Source organism: Bos indicus, chromosome 11 (assembly GCF_029378745.1).
Source record: "Bos indicus isolate NIAB-ARS_2022 breed Sahiwal x Tharparkar chromosome 11, NIAB-ARS_B.indTharparkar_mat_pri_1.0, whole genome shotgun sequence".
Lineage (NCBI taxonomy): Eukaryota > Metazoa > Chordata > Mammalia > Artiodactyla > Bovidae > Bos > Bos indicus.
In genome coordinates this window covers 62,837,381-62,843,510 of record NC_091770.1, presented here as the reverse complement: position 1 = coordinate 62,843,510, position 6,130 = coordinate 62,837,381, and the positions used below count along the sequence as shown (strand labels likewise).

Below are 6,130 nucleotides of genomic sequence, written 5' to 3'. Positions count from 1 at the left end.
CTGATTCATTTTTTTGTTGTATGCACTGTTTCCATTTAAACTGTGTTCTCTGCCCACATGTTTATTTTTAATGATACTTCATAGTATCATACTTCATAGTCTGAAGTCAGAGGTATTTCCTGGACATCTATACACATTAAAGCTTTGACCTTTTTTTCACATCTCAAAGTAGAAGTTTTATATCTGGGACTTCAAAAAGTGGCTTAAATATGTTATTTACACTCCCCAAATCACCCTAGTTCTCTTAAATGACCTCTTTACTCATAGGTGATTTAAAGGTACACAAGCTTAGATCACTTCTACAACAGATATGAGAATGTGTGTCACAGAAAATAGGATATGAAGTTGGTTTTATATTCTTCCAAACTCCTCTGTGAAGGTAGTCCCCATTGTAGCCACCTTTTCATAGACTCTTAGCTCTGGGAAGGGGCTACAGGAACCTTTGGGCCCTAGTGCCTCATCTGGCGGGAGGTGGACACAGCCCTCTAGATGGAAAGGCCCTGATTCAGCTTCCTTGCTGACTGTGGCTGAAGAACTACACTTGAGATCTTCTAACCAACCACATGTGCTCTTTTCACCAGAACCAGTGCTAATCCTAAATCTGTGATACGGCAGATTAAGAAACTAAAAAGTCAGTGATCAATCATAGTGATTTATTTGTACAAGATCTTCAGACTCCTACTCCAAGACTCAGGCTTGATGGTCTGGAGGCTGTACAATTTCTAACATTCACACAAGTTTTCTAGGGAAGCCAGAAGTGCCGGGTACCTTGAAAAGAAGGTGAATTGCTCAAGAAGGGAGCATGGTTTATGGACAGGAAATCCAAGGTCAACATGCAGATAGGCTAGCATGTAGAGGCCAGAGAGGTAGTGCTGTCTGGGGAACTGAGGACAAGGAGAGAGGTTTCTGAGGAGCACCCACCAGCCGTGGAGGAGCAGCATCTGACAGGAATGGGAGCACTGAAGAGTTGTCACCAGGGAAGGCTTTCTCTTTCCAGCTGAGAAAAGATGAAAGCAAAAGCCAGAGTGTCTAAGGAGAGCCACTCCATTTATCAGAGGATTTTACCAGGAAATAGTGGCCAGTGAAGTAGGGAGGAAACTCATGCTCAACAGAAGCCATCTCATCTAGAAATAGAAGGGACTAATCAAAGATGCCAGAAAAAAAGAAAAGGGTTTCAAGAGCGTCTTATTCCAATATCATCATTAAGATTTTGTTCTAAATTAGGATTTAAATATTGTCAGATCTTTAAAAGAGAAAAAGGTGTGTTCACTAACAGGAAAATGACTCTCTCTCAGAACACAAGGGGCCGTCATTGCAAAGCAGCCTAGTAACAGTGAGGGAAACTGCGAGAGTGGCTCTTCACTGGAGTTGAAACTCTGCTCTTGTGAAGCATGGCTGCAAGGACAGGCAGGAGAAAGCCTGACGTGAGGAGGTGGTCAAAGAGGTGGAGAAGGCTTTGCAGAGGCAGATGAGTTACCCGGCTCCTTTGGCACCGTCAAGTTTTAACTTGCTAGAGGCTGAAAAGTTCTGAGCCTGTTCGTGCTGTCTTTGTGAGAGTGTTCATTAGTTTTCCTAGTCATCCTATCCTGTGTCAATTCTCTGATAATCAGTTAGGTAATGTGGGACTTCCAGACTTTATTTTGAAGATTTATTAATAGATTTCAGTGATCAGTGAATGGGAAGTCTGCATTCAGTTAGACTGTCTGTATTTTCCAAGAAAAGATGATTTAACCCAGCTGGCTATATTATTGTGTTTAATAACTGAAACATTTATGGGGGGGGGGGGCATAAGAATATTTCCAAGGTATATAGATGGGTGATTGACCGGTATTTCTTGTGGAACTTGAAAGATAAAACGTAATAAAGGAGAAAGGATAAGTTTGCAAACTGTTGTGAAATCTTTCTCAGTTTATATAGCTAGCTTGTCCTTGTGTCAATTCTTTGGTGCATATTAATTAAGTGCTAAAAGTGGCCTTCAGTTAGTGCAGTCATCTGGTTGTTTGCAAGACGTGAGGGTACAGAAACTTTCAAGAGAAGCAGTGAAGTGCAAACTAGTACCCAGAACCACAAAGCAATGTTGAGAAGTACCTCTCTGAAATTAAACTTGTGAGTATTTTTAAAAATTACCATAACAGTCCTATACTTACAAGAGCAGTGTTTCTTTTCTCCCTAAACAGATATGTTCCTGATAGTTAAATGTGGATGACTGGCCTAATTTCTTGTATGTGCAAGTGAGAGGGAGAAACTCTAAATCCTGAGGGTAGGATTATTTTAAATGGGCTTTTAAGTGTCCCAGAGAGTGAAAGTGTGAAAACCATACTTATGTGTTCACTAAACATTTCTTGCTCATTTGCTAGGAATAAACAATATTTTTTTAAAAAAATCATGCATACTAAAGGGAAAAGGAGTTGACTTCAAAAGCTCTGGGAGGGCCTTTCCTTAGCCTCATGGAGTTGGATTCCCAGGGCCAGGCAGGAATTGCTGTGCTGGGCTGAGGGGGACTCGGCCCTAGGGGAGGGGACTGTGTACCACTTGGTGAGGGACCACATGAGCAGGTATTCAAATGGCCACTTCATGCTTTGACTTCATGGTAAAAGATGCCAGAATCTCAAAGTGGGGAAAGTGGGACACATATATAACATAGATACCTGTATATAACATATATAAAATAAGGCATTTACCTTCAAAAGTATGGGAAGGTGAAAAATATTTTACCTCGGAACTCAGATTGCTTTCCTAAGAACTCAGACCTTTACTGAGCACACACAGAATTCGTGCTTTAGCAAAATCATGCATCCACTCTGGAGACACAAAAATTGTCACTTTGATCTTTAGTTCTTCCAGTAATTCATCTGCTAGAAAATATCCACGTGTCACAAAAATTGTGCAAGTCTAACTTGGTGCTCACTTCAATTCATGAATAACAGTTTAAATTTATTTTAAATTCAAGAGAACCTCTGGCCTCTGCTACAGAGATATCACAGTATTGCAGCTTCTATTTCAATGGCTTCTCTTTAAAGTGAGTGGGTTGTTCGGAAACTGTTAGTAGTGTCCTCTCTGAAAGGCAGAATTCTGGAAATGAAAAATATCTTGGCCTCATGGCAAAATGTTTGAATACTGTGCCACTTAGGCACAAACTGAGCAGGATGCGCTGAGGGCCCGGAGCACGACTTCCATGATGAGTAATTTGGAATGCCATTGTAATGAAATTTTCCAAAGATATACACAGATCATTAGCTTTTAGCACTGGCTATACTTAAAAAAAATCTGTGTAACCTTTTCATTATATCGAGGGTCCAGTAAAAAATCTTTTTCATTCCCTTTCAAGATAAAACAAGAAACATTTTCTCCTCTACCAACATTTTAGCCCAGATTTAATTTCAATAATACCGTCAATTTGATTGATAACAAATCATTACTGAACAGTTCCAATAGGTCTCAACTTGTCTTGATGTTAACGACTTATAATCACCTTTATGTTAGGTCTTAAAGCTTTATTATCCTTAAGTATAACTAGTATAGTGGACCATTAAATTCCAAAGAGATCTGAGACAATATTGATTGGGGTGGCAGCCAAAATTTTAAGGTGCCTGAATTCCTTTTCATAACATGTTTAAACTGAATGTGCATGCCATTTTTAAAATAATCATTAATTTTCCAGGGGAGGTCTCCTGTCCTAGGACTTTTAAATTTGCACCACACACACAAGCCTCCCAAAACTAGTATAAATTTTCCTAATAAATATAAGTAGTTCAAAGCAGAACTTCTTAAGGAGAAGGAAAAGGCTATCGCTGTGAAACTGCGCCTAGGTCCCCCCTGCGTCTTCAAGCCAGGCGTCCCTACCTGCGTGGGCTCTGCCGGGTTTGCATCGCGGCCGAAGCCTGCCACGAAGCCTGCCAAGTCGTTTCCCTCCTGTTCCGATAAAGTACTCTTGACTTGGTGACCCATTTCAAGTGTTGGGCTGAGGACACCGCACTCAAGGGGGATTTGTCCCCACCTCCAGCCGGAGCCTTCATCCTACCTCTTGGACACTCTGAGGGCCACTCATATGTCCGGAGGCGCAGGCATCGGAGAGCGTCTCAGCAGCGGACGCGCTGCCCCCGCCCTCCCGGGACGTCTGTCTCGAAAACCCCGCGGGCAGCGCGGATACCGCGCCCCGCGGTCGGATTTTTCTCTTTCCCCATCTACCACCACCGCCCCCCCCCCGCCCCGGGACCCTGCCTGCCTGGCTAACCGGCCCCAAGTTGCAGAATAGCTGAGATGCTTGTCATATTTGCGGTCGCGCGACTCAGCAGGCTGTGCGCGCGCGGCACTCGTTGCCGCCTTTGTCACTAGCGGCTCCGTCATTTGCATGAGTGGTCTGAGGGGATTACTGGTGGTTAGTTGCGGTCCCCTGGCCGGAGTGTCTCGTTTCCTCTCCCCTTCTCCTTAAGCTTTTCCTTAAGAGAAAATCAAGGGCGCGCCGGCTGGGTAGGGAGCCGTGGGCGGCGCTGCCACCCGGCATCTCGCGTGCTCCGCCTGCCCCTTCCTGCTCCTGGGGCGGACGGGCCCCGCTCGGCATTTATCGCGCCTCCCGGGACCGCCGGGGGAGGGGGCGGGGCCCGGTCTAGAGGGCGGGGCCCGGTCGAGAGGGCGGGGCCTAGCGGCCGAGGGGGCGGGGCGGGCCGAGGGGCGGGGCCTGCTGAGCCCGGGGCCCGGAGCTCGCGGGAGGCTCGCTGGCCGCACGTCACTCCTGCACAGCTAGTGCTGGAGCAGTGGCTGCCGCTCGCTCGGTCAGGGCGCCCCCTCCGCCCGCCTCCGGCTTCCTCCTCCGCTGCCTGCCGCCGCCGCCGCCGCCTCCTCCTCCACCATTGTATAATGCTCCGAGCGCGCAGGCAGAGGACGGCGGAGTCTTAGCTTCGGTCTCGCCTCCTGCCCGCTCCTCGGCGCCACCCTTGGGCCCCCGGAGCGGGGGATTCCGCATGGAGCGGGAGTAGCTTGAGGAGTGGGCAGAAACCCCTCCCGATGTGCTAGTTCCCAGGTGGAGCTGCATGTGGTAAGTTCTCCCGGCGCCGGCTTGGAGGGGATTCTCGGATGCGCGGGGCTCCGGGTGGGTGGGGGCAGCGCTGGGACCTGGCCAGGGCCGGGTGAGCCTGGAGGGCGGAGGAGGGGCGCTGGGCGGCCGCGAGGGTCGCGGGAGCCTCGGCGAGAGGGACCTGGGCTGGAGCAGGTACCGGGAGGAGCGCTCCCTCCCGCTGCTCCCCGGCCCCGCGCCCTTGGACCCCCGGGGCCGGCGCCGGGTACCCCCAGCGTTCTCGGGCAGATCTGCTGGGGGAAGGGCCAGGCAGGGGACGGGCAGTCACGGACCGGGGTCAGGAGAGGGTCGGGAGCTAACCAGAGCCTAACGGTGGGGCGGAGGGAGCTTGGAGCTGTCGCTTTTACATCTGGGATCTGTGTGCGTGTTGTGGCGGTTGTGTTGTTGTGAACGTGCGAGACTTTTTTTTTAAGACTCGTATTGCTGGCGCGACGGCTGCTTCACTTTTCAGTCCTGTGGCCGGGTTTGCGTCCAGCTTGCTTTAGTGTATTTCTGTGAGTTGCCCTGTGTTTTAACTTAGAAACATCCCTCTCCGCCCTCTTTTCGCCCGTGCCCAAGTGAATTGATTTTGAATTTGTGTGTTAAACTTGATGTCTCATTAGTTTTTTAAGTTAGAAATCTAAAAGTCATCTTAGTGGTGACCGCCTATGACTGAGAGGGAGGGGGCCGAGGGGAGCCAGCTGTCCCAGGCCCTGGACTTTGTACCAAGACGTGGTGCCTTCAGAGCGCCCCTGCATCGAGAGAAAATCATAAATTCCCTCCACCCTGCCTTGGCCAGGAGTTATCTTACTTTTAGCAGAAATAATAGTAATAGATTGAGATGGGAGTAGAATTCTGTGTTTAGCCTTAAATTTCTCAAAAAGATTAGGTATCATTGTCTTAGAATAACTTTTTGCTTCCAAGCTGGTTAGTTTCAGGATGTTTCAGGAGGTGGAGAGTAAGTTTTTACAGGCACTTAATGGGGAAGGGCGATCAGCAAGGTGAGACGTCTAGTCTCAGACTGTACCAGTTTTCATTTGAATTAAGCTGGACAGCCTCCTTTGGTCTTAAGGAAGA

At 48.2% G+C, this 6,130-nt stretch overlaps 1 protein-coding gene across 4 annotated transcripts in view; it reads left to right on the top strand.

The window, feature by feature from the left end:
- SERTAD2 (SERTA domain containing 2) overlaps positions 1-6,130 on the top strand; it is a 116,212-nt gene that overhangs the window by 87,790 nt on the left and 22,292 nt on the right. The window contains exon 1 of one of the 4 annotated variants that reach the window (XM_019970393.2): positions 4,696-5,035. The exons of 2 other annotated variants lie outside the window; for them this stretch is intronic. The gene's annotated coding sequence lies outside the window, so the exon portion shown is untranslated. Of the gene's footprint in view, positions 1-4,695; positions 5,036-6,130 lie in introns of those variants that run through there. One more of the 4 variants, XM_019970394.2, reaches the window with a different exon arrangement.